The 16,727-nt window shown below is 48.3% G+C and overlaps 1 pseudogene; it reads left to right on the top strand.

Annotated features, from left to right (window-relative positions):
- Positions 1 to 285: 285 nt before the first annotated feature.
- Positions 286 to 16,475, top strand: LOC141206913 (mitochondrial fission regulator 2-like; annotated as a pseudogene).
- Positions 16,476 to 16,727: the final 252 nt, after the last annotated feature.

Here is a 16,727-nt window from a genome sequence, read left to right as displayed (position 1 = left end):
CTGCCCTGAGGCTATACCTCTCCCGTTGGGGGTTATACCATCCACGCTGCACAACCACACCACCGGCCTCAGCGGTCTGCCCTGCAGCGGCGGCTTCATAGCTGCAATCAACGGGTGGCGTAGTCGAACTCTATAACATCTTAATGCCGCGCACTGCCTCTTAGTTTGACCACTCTGGGCACGGACCGGGTCACCGCCACGAGGACTACTACCCCTGTCAGATCCGGCTCCGGGTATCCCCCGCATGCGCAACGCAGCACAACATGGCCCAGGGGGCGCGTCACAATGATTTATCAAAACTACAGCAAGGAGCCCAGTAACATCACTGGATTCGGGGTCTCGGCCCCCACATCATGCTGCTCTCAGATGAGGTAGCATAAACCTGGTGACAGATTCCCTTTAGTAACATCAGACACGATCTTCCATCCAACAAGTCAATGGACCCGAATAATTCAGACTCAGGATTTCTGACTATGATGTTGGCCAAGAGAGTGTGTGAAAAGAGTCTCCTTCCTGCAGACGATCATGCCTTTCAGCTTTGGAAGATGAGCTGCTGCAGCAGAGAGTACAGATTGCTGCCATTGTTGCCCTACAACCGTCACAAGCCGCACAGTCTCGTAAGCCATTGTTTTTGTAATCCTTATAAATCACTTAATGGGTTAAATAGGTCAAGCTTTTGCTATGTATTTGGTATGATTTGATCTCGTTTTTGTTTCTCAGATACAGAATCAATGTGCTCATTTAGCTGCCCAGGTAATGCCCTCTCACCCCCATCTTCAGCTTCTCCACCACTTTCCGCACAGTTTTTGCAATTTACAACCCCAGTAGCTCCGCTGCCCCCTCCTCCTCCTCCTCCTCCTCCTCCTCCACCACCCCCAGTCCCATCTTCCCAACTAAAATCTGCACTTGATATTATAAGAGAACGTAAAGCTTCTCACAAATGCAGCCCGACGGAAAGTGAGGCTTCAGAGAAAGGCAGTGTGGATCAGCTCCCCAGTATGATGGATGTGTTAAAAGGCATGAATTCCATCAAGCTTCGGGCGGTCGAAAGGTCATTTTATAGATTTTCTTTAAATATATATTTTTTATTACAGACATGCGTGAAATAGAATGAAGGAGAAAACTGTAAAAAAAAAAAAAATCTGTCACTGAGCCTGCATCTTTCCCTGCACATGACTGCTGATCTCATGAGCTGTCATGTGCCTTTAACAGCCGCAGGCGGATCCGAGATCCACCCGCAGCTGTTAACCAGTTAAATACCGCTGTCAATCACTAGCAGTGGCATTTAATACACACCTGCCAGAAGCTCGTCACAAGACACACCCATAGGCGTCCCTGTCATGTGATTGCGGGGTGCCAATGTGTTGTCATGACAGCCGGGGGTCTGCAGAAGACCCCTGGCTGTCATTGTAGATCCCCTGTGGCCGGCATTCATAGGAGATTGTGATTTCTGCTATACATAGCAGTGCTGAAGCCCTGCTATGTGTAGCACAGGTAATCAGATGATTGCAGCTTCAAGTCTCCTAAGAGGACTATTGCTGCCAGTAAAAAGTAAAAAAAGTTTTAAAAAACATAAAGGTTTAAATCACGCCCTTTTGCCCTATTGAAAATAAAACCATTAAAAAAATATATGCATATTTGGTATCGCTGTATTCAGAAATCTCCGATCTATCAAAATATAAAGTAAATTAATCAGATCGGTAAACGGCGTAACGACAAAAAAAATCTAAACTCCAGAATTATGTTTTTCTTTTTTTGCCTCCGCAAACATAACAGGCGATCAAAACATTGTATCTACCTCAAAATTATATAAATAAAAACGTCCGCTGAGGGCGCAAAAAATAAGCCCTAACCTGGCCCTAGATCCCGAAAAATGGAGATGCTACGGGTCTCGGAAAATGGCGACATAAGCGATTTTTTTTAATTTTTTTTTTTACAAACTTCTGATTTTTTTTTTCACCACTCACATATAAAAGAACCAATACATGTTTGGTATCTATGAACTCGTACTGACCTGGGAATCATAATGGCTGGTCAGCTTTAGCATTTAGTGAACATGGTAAATAAAATAAAAAAATTACAATTGTGGAAATGCACTTTTTTGCAATTTCACCGCACTTGGAATTTTTTTCCCGTTTTCCAGTACACGATATGGTAAAATAAATGGTGTCAATCAAAAGAACAACTTGTCCCGCAAAAAAAAAAGGTACCGTACAGACCAAAAGTTTGGACACACCTTCTCATTTAAAGATTTTTCTGTATTTTCATGACTATGAAAATTGTACATTCACACTGAAGACATCAAAACTATGAATTAACACATGTGGAATTATATACTTAACAAAAAAGTGTGAAACAACTGAAAATATGTCTTATATTCTAGGTTTTTCAAAGTAGCCACCTTTTGCTTTGATAACTGCTTTGCACACTCTTGGCATTCTCTTGATGAGCTTCAAGAGGTAGTCACCGGAAATGGTCTTCCAACAATCTTGAAGGAATTCCCAGAGATGATTAGCACTTGTTGGCCCTTTTGCCTTCACTCTGCGGTCCAGCTCACCCCAAACCATCTTGATTGGGTTCAAGTCTGGTGACTGTGGAGGCCAGGTCATCTGGTGTAGCACCCCATCACTCTCCTTCTTGGTCAAATAGCCCTTACACAGCCTGGAGGTGTGTTTGGGTTCATCGTCATGTTGAAAAATAAATGATGGTCCAACTAAACGCAAACCAGATGGAATAGCATGCCGCTGTAAGATGCTGTGATAGCCATGCTTGTTCAGTATGCCTTCAATTTTGAATAAATCCCCAACAGTGTCACCAGCAAAGCACCCCCACACCATCACACCTCCTCATCCATGCTTCACGGTGGGAACCAGGCATGTAGAGTCCATTCTTTCACCTTTTCTGCGTCGCACAAAAACACGGTGGTTGGAACCAAAGATCTCAAATTTGGACTCATCAGACCAAAGCTCAGATTTCCACTGGTCTAATGTCCATTCCTTGTGTTCTTTAGCCCAAACAAGTCTCTTCTGCTTGTTGCCTGTCCTTAGCAGTGATTTCCTAGCAGCTATTTTACCATGAAGGCCTGCTGCCCAAAGTCTCCTCTTAACAGTTGTTGAAGAGAAGTGTCTGCTGCTAGAACTCTGTGTGGCATTGACCGGGTCTCTAATCTGAGCTGCTGTTAACCTGTGATTTCTGAGGCTGGTGACTCGGATAAACTTATCCTCAGAAGCATAGGTGACTCTTGGTCTTCCTTTCCTGGGGAAGTCCTCATGCGAGCCAGTTTCTTTGTAGCGATTGATGGTTTTTGCAACTGCACTTGGGGACACTTTCAAAGTTTGCCCAATTTTTCAGACTGACTGACCTTCATTTCTTAAAGTAATGATGGCCACTCGTTTTTCTTTACTTAGCTGCTTTTTTCTTGCCATAATAAAAATTCTAACAGTCTATTCAGTAGGACTATCAGCTATGTATCCACCAGACTTCTTCACAACACAACTGATGGTCCCAACCCCATTTATAAGGCAAGAAATCCCACTGATTAAACCTGACAGGGCACACCTGTGAAGTGAAAACCATTGACGGTGACTACCTCTTGAAGCTCATCAAGAGAATGCCAAGAGTTTGCAGAGCAGTCATCAAAGCAAAAGGTGGCTACTTTGAAGAACCTAGAATATAAGACATATTTTCAGTTGGTTCACACTTTTTTGTTAGGTATATAATTTCACATGTGTTAATTCATAGTTTTGATGCCTTCAGTGTGAATGTACAATTTTCATAGTCATGAAAAAACAGAAAAATCTTTAAATGAGAAGGTGTGTCAATCTTTTGGTCTGTACTGTATATTGACAAAAAATAAAAAACTTGGCTCTGGGAATAAGAGTAGAAAAAAATGAAAGGGCAAAAACAGAAAATTGCAAGGTCATGAATGGGGTTAACAATGCTGTACCCTTCTCTGGAAGTCCCACATATAATGAATGTAGCAGTGGCGTGAATGCTTGAGAAGGCTCAAATATAATGTGCCTCTTCCAAGCCCCATTCATGGTGGGGGTCTTCCATGCGGACCTCCTGCGATCAGCAGGCTTATCCTGTGGATATGACTAGCCCAGGGGAATGGGGATGACTCGGTACCCGGGCCTTTAGCCTGGCCTTTAGGGATGTCACGGTGGTCGGCTCCCGGGCCCGTACTCTGGGCCTCTCTTTTAAAAGGGTTGGTGTTGTAAAAGAAAGAGTTTGTGACGCCACCTGTGGCTTCTGGTGAGGATCACCAGTGCTGCGCAGTCCACTGAGGCAGGTGATAAGGCAGCATGATGGTATAGCTCCCCACAGGTAGAGCTGGGCCTCAGGGCAGTATAGGAACGGGGATGCAGGACAAAGAGACTCCGCCGGGCCAGATCAAGAACAGGGATGGACACAATAGTCACTTCAGTACCTTTTACTGGTGGAATTTCAGGCACTCCCAGGAGCACTGTAGGGTGAAGGTTGTATGTCCGGATCCTCCCCAATGAGCAGGTTTTGGGCCTCCTGGTTCTGGCTTCTGCGTAGTAAGTTTCTGACCTGCCTGGAGCTAGGCCTAACTTTGCCTCTGTCCTGCGCTGGCTGACCTTGTGGTAGGGCCTTCTCTTGGAGAGCACGCTCACGACCTACGGGGCCTATGTGTCTCCTGGCTCTGGTACGTATCAGCACTTTAGCGATCCTGGGACCTGTAGTTCTCCAGGGATTCCAGTTTATCTTACTGGGTCGTGGAGATCCCGGCAAGCTTCGGACCCGGGGTCCAGTAACTACTTCTTCTTCGGGGTGAGCTAGTTAAGCTCCTTTGCCCCCTATGAACTAACTCTCTACTCTTCGCCTTCGGCCTACTCGGACCCTCAATAGGCTACTCACACTAACGGCAGCGTGCCGTGTTTCACCGATCTTATGGCGCCGACACACCTACAGCTCACCTCACTGAGCTACACGTGAGTCTAGAACGTGCTCCACTGCAGACTGACCTCTTTCAGGCTTTTGCACTGCAGGAACTCTCACAACAGGTTTGCTTTCTGTCGTCTCCAGTCTAGACTAACTGCTGCCTGGCTCCACCTTCCCTTATATATCTCCCTAAGGAGCTCCCTCTGGTGGTCTGAGGTGGAAGTTGGAGATGTGTGAATGGTTATGGGGGCCTCTTGTGGAGGAATCCTTCAGTACACCCTCCTGGGTCTGTGATACCAAGCACAGCTGGGCTTCACATTCCCCCCCCTAGTTAAACTCAGCACTCCCGGGCTGAAGTACATTTTATAACAACAGTAACAATAGGAAACATAAGCAATACTAGAACACTCTTCCCTTTATGGGAGGCACGGATCTTAAACGTTGCAGAAACAATACAAATACAGAGTGTCCTCAGAATCCAAGTCTCCTATGGTGAGGTTCCCATACAGGATGTCCATCTCACAAGGTAGAGTACTTTGGTAGTTTTGAGGGACCTGTCCTAAACCCTCTACGCAGGCCCTGGGGTGGCTGCAGGGCATGAAGATCCGAGTTGCACCTCCAAAAGAGCCACTCCAGATAGGTTTTCCTTCTGAGGTCACCTGAAAGGGGCACTCCAGGGAGCGCAATTATATACAATAAGAGTTTTTGGGCTGCACACAGTCCTCAGCCATGCAGTTCATTATGCAAATAAAGAATTAATAGGAAAAAGCACAAATTGATAAGCATGCATGAAAACAAACAGTTATGCAATACATTACAATTTAATACTCAATACCCCAGGGGTAACTATCTACATTCTCTGAAATTTTGCTACTTTACTCAGTGTACCTAGCAGGAGGTTTACCTCTTGTGCTGCGTACTGATCTGCATAGTGCTGTGGTTAGTGGAGTGTCAGTATCTGTATCCTCAGTTACCCTACCAGTTTTACATGTAACCATGTTGTAAAATTGCCTTAACCTCTCTCTTGGACTGGCAAGTCTACCATTGGCTGGGCCCTCTTGCTCCGCTCCTGCCGGGGATCCTTCATCCGGGGATACTTCTTGAGCTGGCTCTTCTGCAGCACTTACAGGTTCAACTTGCTGTGGAGGGTTTTCTGGCTGTTCATAGAATTGGAGTACTGGAATGATTACTGCACCTCCTATTTGAGGCCAATCCGCTGGGAAGTCTCCAAGGTCAGTGTGTATCACTGTTTCTTTAGGTTCTTCCTGGGTTGTGAAAGACACTTCTTCCTGAGTCTTTAGTAGATGTGGACACAACTTCAGGTGGTCCCTAGATATTGTCGCAGTTGTTCTTCCTCCATCTTTGCTGATCAAACACGTCTTCCTGTTGTCAAACCTTGAATTCAACACAGTGTAGGGTTCTCTCTCCCACTGGTCATCAAGCTTGTGTTTCCTCCGCTTCCTTTTCAATACCACTTCTCCTGGTGTGAAGGGTTCTGCTGGTGCACTTCTGTTGTATTGTGCCCCTTGTTTATCCCTCACCCGAGTGAGACTGTCTTCGACACAGGCTTGGACTCTCCTGTACTGCTCCTGTCTGGTCGTGTCCCAGTCCTCAGTGGTCACATCAGCTTCAGGTTCTACCACACCAAGCTTCAGGTCCATGGGCAACTTCCCTGGTCTTGCACGCATGAGATATGCCGGAGTGCAATTGGTGGAACTTACTGGTATGTGATTATACAGATCCACTAGGTCAGGTAGTAGGTCTGGCCACTGGCTTCTCTCTTCTAGTGGTATGGTCTTCAGTAGATCGATGATGATGTTATTCATCTTTTCACAGAGACCGTTAGTTTGGGGGTGGTACGGTGTAGTCCTGATCTTTTTATACCCGTACAGATGGCAGAACTCTTTGAACAATTCAGCCTCAAAGGCCGTGCCTTGGTCAGTCAGTACCTGTCCAGGCTATCCATGGGACCTGCAGAAGTACGCCTGGAACGTCTTAGCTGCTGTCTCTGCTGTCAGGTCTTTGATAGGGGAGACCACCAGGACCCTGGAGTAGTGATCCACCATGGTCAGGGCATAGGAGTATCCTGACTGACTGGGTGACAACTTGACATGGTCCAGGGCCACGATCTCCAGAGGGCGAGTCGTCTTGATGGGTTGCAGGGGTGCCTTCTGGCTGCTGTAGTCTTTTCTTCTGAGGCTACAGGGTCCACAGTCTCTGCACCACCTCTCAATGAAGCTGCGCATCCCCACCCAGTAGAATCGACACTTCAACAGGGTCTCTAGCTTTTTCTAGCCAAAGTGCCCCGCCTGATCGTGGTAGGCCTCCAACACCATCTGGATGTCCGTCTTGTGGACCACTATCTGCCACACCATCTCGAGGGTTTTGGGATTGACGTACCTCCGGCACAACTTCTCACGGTAGATAAACAGCCGGCTTCTCTCATTCCACAGCTGCTTTGCTTGGAGAGCCGCATCCTTCTCCAGGGAGGAACCTTCTTGGGTTATCAGCTCCTTGATACGGCTGACAACCGGGTCGCTGTCCTGGGTCTCTTTCCAGCTGTGGTGAGGCAAGGGGTTTAACGTCTTACCGCGTTGCTTCCTGGAGGCTCGTAGCTCGTGGGCCATCCCATTCCGGTGGAAGGCAGGTAGTTCAACCTCTTCCAGGTCATCCACTTCTTCTTCTGTGTCTGACTGGTGAGGCATCCTGGACAGGGCATCGGCGTTGGCGTTCTTGCGGCCCGCCCGGTACTTTATGGTGAATTGGTAGTTTGACAGCCGAGCCATCCATCGCTATTCCATGGCTCCCAGCTTGGCTGTTTGAAGATGAGTTAAGGGGGTATTGTCAGTGTAGGCAGTAAACTTGCTGGAGGCTAGGTAGTGCTTGAACTTTTCTGTGATGGCCCAGACCAAGGCCAGGAACTCCAACTTGAAGCTGCTATAGTTCTCTGGGTTCCTCTCGGTCGGGCGGAGCTTCCTGCTTGCATACGCGATGACTTTCTCCTGGCCATTCTGCTTCTGACTTAAGACAGTGCCCAGGCCTTCATTGCTGGCATCTGTATACAGCAGGAATGTTTGGCTGTAGTCAGGGTAGGCTAGGATCTCATCACCTGTCAGGATCTCCTTCATCTCTTGAAATGATTCAGCCTGTTCTTTACCCCAGTGGAATGGAGGGTTTTTGCTTTTGGGGGACTGCCCTACCAGGAGGTCTTGCAGAGGAGCTGCCTTCTTAGTGTAGTCCTTTACAAACCTCCGGTAGTATCCGACTAGTCCCAAGAACTGACGCACCTCCTTGAGGTTCTTCGGCTCCGGCCACTTCTGGATGGCAGTAACTTTCTCCGGGTCTGGTGCTACCCCTTCCGGACTGACAATGTGCCCCAGGTACTGTACCTTTCTCTTGAGCAGGTGGCACTTTGAGGGCTTCAACTTCATCCCGTACCGGGACAGTGACTCAAATACCTCTGCCAGGTGTTTCAGGTGGTCCTCGTACGTTCTGGAGTACACAATTACGTCATCCAGGTAAAGTAACACAGTCTCGAAGATGCGGTGTCCCAGGCAGCACTCCATCAGTCTCTGGAACATTCCGGGGGCATTTTAGAGTCAAAACGGCATGCTGTTGAACTCGCAGAGTCCCATCGGGGTGGTGAAGGCCGTCTTCTCCCGATTCTCCTCAGCCACAGCGACCTGCCAGTAACCACTAGTGAGGTCAAGGGTAGAAAAGTAATTTGCAGACTTTAAGGCAGCTAGGGACTCTTCTATGCATGGTAAAGGGTATGCATCTTTATGTGTAATGCGATTTACTTGACGGTAATCTACACACATTCTCATGCTCCCATCCTTTTTCCTAACCAGCACTAGGGGAGCCACCCAGGGACTACAACTATCCCTAATTACTCCCGCCTTCCTCATGTCATGCAGCATTTCTTTTGCCTTCTGGTAGTGAGCTGGGGGTATAGGCCTATAACGTTCTTTAATTGGGGAATGGTTGCCTGTGGAGATATGATGTTGAACCCCCTTAACCCTCCCAAAGTCAAGTGGATGTTTACTGAACACCTGCGAGTATTCTTGAACCACCCGGTGTACACCCTGTTTTTGATGGGCAGGAGTGGTGTCTGTCCCAACATGGAGCTGTTGACACCAATCCTCCACCTGGGTTGCAGGGTCATTATCTTCCACTTCTTCTGGTGAAGTTAAGGACTCCGCCACATGGATACAGTTGTTGTTGACAGCATGTAGTTTAGCAACAGTGGCATAACGTGGCAGTTTGACCTCATCTTCCCCTAGGTTAAGAAGACGGACAGGCACCCTCCCATTACGTACATCTACCACCCCCCTGGCGGTTAAGAGCGTGGGTCTGTGCTCAGAGCAAGGGGGTTCTACTACCGCCTGGTAGCTCTGTCCTCTAAGACCTATGGCAGCTCTACACCAGATGAGCATTTCACTCATTGGGGGAACAACAATGGGTATAGGGTCTGTTACCCTCACGTTACCGATTTCACCATCTGTTAATTGTACTTGCTGTTGATACATCAAGACGCGGATCTCTCTCTGCAGCGCCCTCCTCTGTCTCGGTCTGGCAGTGTCAGCGATCTCTTGGAGCAAGAACACAACCTCTCCCAAACAGTTACCAACAACATTAGTGCCTAGTACCATATATGGGTTGCTGTCATCAGGGTTAGTCTTCACTACAATAAGTCCCTGGTCCTTCAGCTCCACTCTCCCCACCTTACAGTCACATTCTTAACCCCGAGTAGGTTAAGGGGGAGTCCATTTGATGCATATACAGACAAATTTGGAGCTGGCGGACGCAGATCGTCCATGGACCAGTACCTCTTGTAGAGGACTTCAGGTATGATGGTTACCTGAGATCCTGTGTCCAGCAGGGCATGCATCGGGATCCCGTCCAATACAATGGACAGGAAAGGTCTTCCTCCGACGAACCTGTTGTACCAGTCTGATGGACCTGGTGAGTCTACTCCTGGGTGGCGGCCTTCGGACCCAGGGTTTTCTCGTTTAAGGGACAATTCAGGGCGATGTGTCCGGTCTTATGGCATCGGTAACAGATCGGTTCCCTTGGTGGACGGCGTTGGTCACTGGTCCTCGGCGAGGGTGGTGTTGGCCTCCTCCTCCTCCGCATCCAGGGGACATCCTCAAGGCTATCAGCTAGCAGGATCTTCCCTCCTCCCTCAGGCTCCGTCCGCAGCTGCAGGGCACTCAGCACGGTGGTCAGGGTTTTACTCAACTGACGCACCTCTGAGCGCAGACTGTCCAGGTCTTTAGGGGACGTTGTTGGAACCTTAGCTTCAGCAGTCACTGGAGAAAAGGTGGGCGTTGCAGGCTCTGGGGTTGCCCCACCCTGGTAACATTGGATGGCATTTGTCTCCAGGGGCTGTAGTTCTTTTATAGCCATGTCCTTTAGATTGTCAAAGGTGGCATCTGGATGATCCAGGGACCACCAACGCACAGTCCTGCTCTCCTCTGGAGACTTCAGTCCCCGGACAAACTGTTCCTTCAGCATTTTGTTCTCATTCTCAAAGCTGGTCGGACTAACCTGGTTCAGAGCCCGCAGGGCCCCTTGAAGATGCCAGGCGTAGTCACGAACATAGTCCTCTGGTTGTTGGGAGCAGCTGTAGAACCTCATCCGGAGGTCCGCCTCAGTAAGGTCCTCAAAGACAGTATGTAGTTTTTGGAATATTGCGGACACTATCCCCGGTCTGCGGCCGACCATGTTTCCACTTCCCGCTCCGCAGCACCGGTCAGCTGTCCTAATACAACGGCAGCTCTTTGTTTGCCGGTCATAGAGTACATGTCCAAAATACCACATATCTTCCGCTTAAATTCAGACAGGGTATCTGGTTTGCCGTTGTACTTGCGGAGCCACTTTTCTCCAGGAATGTACGGTAAAGTCATAGGAATAACAGGTGTTACAGGCGCTGCTGGTGGAGCGGCGGCTTCGGCCTGCCCATTATCGGGGACGTTGACCGGTAGGTCGGCGTTCTGCTGTTCGACGGACATCTTAGCGCCCCCCTAGTTAACCGTGGCCTACCTTCTGGTTTTTCTTCCGGTAGGCTGCAGCTCCGCAGGTGACGGTTGTCTTCAGGACCTTGCGTCGCTTGCATCCTACGTCAGAGCGTTCAGCGACGCTCCGTACAGGACCTGGCGCTTCCTGATTTGACATCAAGGCGTGGGGTGTGTCCGGGACTTCGTGCTCTTTTGCAGGTACGCCCCTTATTTTCCCGCGGTTACGCCCTTCTTCTCGCTCAACGGCCCAACAATGGCGGCTATCTTCACCACAACTTTTCGTACACAGTTCAAAATAAAGGCGCACAGTACCCGGTGGCAACGGGCAAAACACGGTGTCATTGCAGTGGGCACGTGATCCTGTTTGTGACGCCAGGAAAGAGATGACTAGCCCAGGGGAATGGGGATGACTCGGTACCCGGGCCTTTAGGGATGTCGCGGTGGTCGGCTCCCGGGCCCGTACTCTGAGCCTCTCTTTTAAAAGGGTTGGTCTTGTAAAAGAAAGAGTTCGTGACGCCACCTGTGGCTTCTGGTGAGGATCACCAGCGCTGCGCAGTCCACTGAGGCTGGTGATAAGGCAGCTTGATGGTATAGCTCCCCACAGGTAGAGCTGGGCCTCAGGGCAGTATAGGAACGGGGATGCAGGACAAAGAGACTCCGCCGGGCCAGATCAAGAACAGGGACGGACACAATAGTCACTTCAGTACCTTTTACTGGTGGAATTTCAGGCACTGCCCGGAGCACTGTAGGGTGAAGGGTGTATGTCCGGATCCTCCCCAATGAGCAGGTTTAGGGCCTCCTGGTTCTGGCTTCTGCGTAGTAAGTTTCTGACCTGCCTGGAGCTAGGCCTAACTTTGTCTCTGTCCTGCGCTGGCTGACCTTGTGGTAGGGCCTTCTCTTGGAGTGCACGCTCCCAACCTACGGGGCCTATGTGTCTCCTGGCTCTGGTACGTATCAGCACTTTAGCGATCCTGGGACCTGTAGTTCTCCAGGGATTCCAGTTTATCTTACTGGGTCGTGGAGATCCTGGCAAGCTTCGGACCCGGTGTCCGGTAACTACTTCTTCTTCGGGGTGAGCTAGTTAAGCTCCTCTGCCCCCTATGAACTAACTCTCTACTCTTCGCCTTCGGCCTACTCGGACCCTCAATAGGCTACTCACACTAACGGCAGCGTGCCGCGTTTCACCGATCTTATGGCGCCGGCACACCTAAAGCTCACCTCACTGAGCTACACGTGAGTCTAGAATGTGCTCCACTGCAGACTGACCTCTCTCAGGCTTTTGCACTGCAGGAACTCTCACAACAGGTTTGCTTTCTGTCGTCTCCAGTCTAGACTAACTGCTGCCTGGCTCCACCTTCCCTTATATATCTCCCTAAGGAGCTCCCTCTGGTGGTCTGAGGTGGAAGGTGGAGATGTGTGAATGGTTATGGGGGCCTCTTGTGGAGGAATCCTTCAATACACCCTCCTGGGTCTGTGATACCAAGCACAGCTGGGCTTCACAGATAGGTGATAACTTGCAAAGTTAAAATTAACTTATGCAAACATGATTTCAATAATTATATTAGGTTTAACATTTCAGAGTAGTCTGTCCCTAATTATAAATATGCTGTATTAGCCCCACTAATAGGATCTTAGACAAGTCTTTTCAGAAAATGGATAGCAGGTGATTGATTCATTTTTTTAGAAAAAGTCTGTAAAAAAAATCTTATTAGACATAGCAGCAATGAATGAAAAGTAGTTTGTATGAAGAGCTAAGTTATAGCCTGTCAATTACAGAATGGCAGTGATGTTTATTTTCACCGATTTTTCGCTTTAGATCCCCTGGTGGGAAACCCTAAACCAGGAAAGACAAGAAGAGATGTTCACTTAATGATCCCACAGACCCTGCAGCCATTATAGCCAAAGCCTTGAAGCAGAAGTTTGCGCACAGAAATGGTGATGACGCTGTCAATAAAGAAAATAGATCTCATGAGGAGTCTCCGTTCTCCAGTCCTGAAGCCCCAATGGTACTGTTTGTAAATCTTACATGACTGACCAACCAAAAATCAGGCTTATGAAAGATCGTGAATGGAAGGTTTGTTGCTGGATCTTTAAACGGTTTATCCAGGACTATTTTATCTTTTTACTATAAGCCTAAAAACTAACAGGCAGGTTGTTACTAACAGTGGCAACTATCTGCCTGTTGTATCCGGTGCCGGCTCGGAGAGGTCACCGACCACTGTCGCCGGCGATTCAGCTGCTCCAAGTCAACAGAGCAGCTCTTCTTCTTCCAGGCTGCTCTGTTGATGGGGCGTGGCTACCGACGTTAGGCAACTTGTGAGTCGGCTGCCAATCAGCATGACGTCAGCAGTCACGATCCATCAAGAGACCAGAGCAGAAGAGAAGCCGCTGCTCTGTAGACATGATATTAGCAGAAGCCGCTGAATTGCTGTGACCGCTCTGTGTCAGCAGAGATCGGTGCAGGGCACAACAGACTGGTAGTTAGCAACTACCTACCTGTTAGTTCTTAGGTCAATAGTTAAAAAAATGTAATAGTCCTAGATAACCCCTTTTAACATTATATACTTGGCAGCAATTATCTATCGTGTGACGTGGCCATAAGACTAAGTCAACTGTATAACATGGTCCTTGACTGTATAACATGGTCTATTACTGACCAGTGATAAGAAAGTATAAAAGCACGGACAACCCCATTTATTTGAAATATGGTTCCTAATGTTTTCGGCACTAGCTACAGATATAGACCCTAATTGCTCTATAGGGGTTGTCCATCAATAAAGACAATTTTTTTAAATACTTAAATGCATGCATTTTTAGCTAAAAATAATTTTTTGGAATTGGATTTGATTAAAAATTTTGCACCGTTTGCCTTTTGTAGTCTCTATCTTGCACTGTCTAAGAATCCATCAGTGAGCTTATTATAACAGTTCAATAGGAGAGAACTGTTATAACAAGAGAAGGAGAGTACCTTTTTTTATGTCTTTTTCTGACCTCATCTCAGCTGGTTTAAGACCACTGACCACATCAAAGTTGAATGTGCAGGGAAGCAAATAGTCTGTAAAAGCCAAATGGTGCAATATATTTAATGAAACCAAAATGCACAAAATATATCTTTAAGTCCACAAAGATGCAACATGCACCAATTGGCAGAACGGGGAATTTTTATCCCCAATGGAGAACTTTTATCCCTGTTACAAAATATGTGCCGCAGGTCAGATGCATGACCGCTGGGAGTCTACCGGAAAAAGCCGAGCAGCTACCTAGGGAATGAATGGAGCAGCTGTCAAGCATGTGCCTTTGCTGAAGCATTCGTCATCGAAACCAATTTTTTACACTGTTGATACTACATAGTAAAAAAAACATAGTTCTTATAGATGCTATATAACCCTTTTAAGGCAACCCACATACTCTAAAATCTAGACCTTTCGGCTGCGTGCCCACGATGCGTTTTTCATGCGTTTCCACTGCGGAATTTCCGCAGTGGAAACTCATTAAAAACGCTTGGTAATCTGCACCACATGGTCCTCAATGGCATTCCGCAATGTCAATGCACATGCTGCGGATTATTCCGCAGCGTTTCTGCGGCGCTCAAAAATCCGCAGCATGTTCATTAATTTTGCGGAAGCGCAGCGGAATTGCCGCCATTGACTTGCATTGAGACGCATATAATCCGTGTCTATACGTTTGTACATGTGGATTATATGCGTTTCTATGTGCGGATGGTACCCAGTTCTGGAGGAGAGAAGACTCTCATCCAGACCTGGGTATCATTGTACCTGTGAAAAAAAGAATAAAATAATAAATAAAGTTTATATTTACCTTCTCGCGGGCCGGCCGGCAGCGCTTATCTTCCAGGACCTGAGATGACGTCGCGATCATGTGACCGCAGACTGTCTCGCGATATGCCGGCAACCCGGAAGGACCGCGACAACACACGCGGCAGCACATGCGGCAGGGGATCGGTAAGTATAGCTTTATTTTTTACAGTCACACTATATAAATCCATGCTGTTTGCATGGATTTATATAGTGTGACCTAGTTGTCAAGCACTTTCCAAGTGATGCTATCGGGGCTCGGTTAGCTGCATGCATCACACACACCCCATTTCCGAGGGACAGCTCAACGGTGCTCCCATTAGTACAGTAATGCAGGCACGACAAATCATGTCCCTGGCTGGAGTGGGGAGGGGGAAGCACACCCAGTGATGTAGGAGCAGGGGGGGACGGTTTCTGGGCATAGGTAGGAGCCCATTGGTTGGAAGTCACCTGGGCTCATACACAGAGAGGTAGGTATATAAGGTGTCTTCATCTTAGTCGAGTAGAGTCAGTTCAGTCAGGAGGAGAAGAGAAAAGGAGTTCAACCAGGAGGGCTGACAGGGAGCTGTGGCTCAGTCTGGGCCCAGCTCCACGAGGCAGGCCTAGAGTGAAGGCCAGAGCCAGAAGAAAGGACAGAAACAGAAAGGAACAGAAAGGAAAGTAAGAAGGAACAGAACACCAAGAGAGGCCCAGAGACACGAAGGCAGAAGGAACCCTAAGGACCCAGGAGATTACAGGTGACGGGTTGGCAGAACAGGGTACCGGATCCCAAGTTGGTGGAGGCGACTAATCCTTAACCAAGAACCGGTGGTCGCAATCATTTAGTGGTGCGACCCCTTACTACACCTACTAGAAAGGCACACCACATAGGGTCAGGGAAGTGGGTACCCAGCCCTCCCAGGAGAAGATCAGAGGCAGCTGGACAAAAGTAGTGTCATTGGTGGGGCACGGCTGACGAAAGGATAGAAGGGAGTCCTGTGCCACACTCTGGAATTACCTGGGGGTTGACCGAGCCCCCTGCCTGGTGGAAGCAGCACGGCTCGGGCGGTCCTACCTGTGCACAAGTGAACTGGATGAGAACTGTGAGTAAAAAGCTTGAACTGCAACGCCTTGTCTCTGTGCTTTCTCACCGTATGCAGCACTACTGGTACTGGGACGCCCGTGCACCATAACCCCCACCGTCTACTACACTGCCCTGGGGCTTCACTCTTCCCGTCGGGAGTCACACTACCTCAGCTGCATACACCATCAGCCCCAGCGGTCTGCCTTGCAGCGGCGGTTCGCACTGACCGCAATCCACGGGTGGCGTAGTCGGACATTATCCCATAAAAGCCCCCACAAAAGACCGCCATTGGCCTGACCACACTGAGCCACGGGCCCGGGTCACCGCCACGGAGACTACAACCCCCAGAAGCCCGGTTCCGGGTGTCCCTCGGCCCAGGGGGCGAGTCAAATGCACAATCTGCATGCATTTTTTCTGGCAAGGGAGATGCAGAAACGCTGCAGAAATTTTCTGCTTCATTTCTGCATCGTGGGCACATACCCTTATTGGGTAGAAGTGTTTTAACTAATTGAATCGTTGACTGATCCTTCACGATTTTCCCAGTGTATATATGAATGTATATCTGGTTCTAACTTTTCCTATGTTCTTCACTTGTAGTTTGGGCGCCACCTGCTTAAGCCTATTGGGAAAAGAACACAGAAGGAAATTACAAGAAAGCAAGTTCATGTCTGAGTTGATGTTCATACCCCTGATGAAGCCATAATCACTTGGCGTAACGCGCAGGTTATTTATATCCTTCCTTTTTCTTTCAGCAGCTTTATTCTTGGCTAGTGTTGAGCGATACCTTCCGATATCGGGAAATATCGGATCGGATTGGATCGGACCGATACCGAAAAAGTATCGGATATCGCCGATTCCGATACCGGAAACCAATGCAAGTCAATGGGACAGAAATATCGGAATGAAAATAAACCCTTTCTTTCC

The sequence above is a fragment of the Phyllobates terribilis genome, unplaced genomic scaffold (genome assembly GCF_046119375.1).
Source record: "Phyllobates terribilis strain yellow unplaced genomic scaffold, ASM4611937v1 Scaffold_147__1_contigs__length_4592116, whole genome shotgun sequence".
NCBI lineage: Eukaryota > Metazoa > Chordata > Amphibia > Anura > Dendrobatidae > Phyllobates > Phyllobates terribilis.
This window is presented reverse-complemented; position numbering and strand designations above follow the sequence as displayed.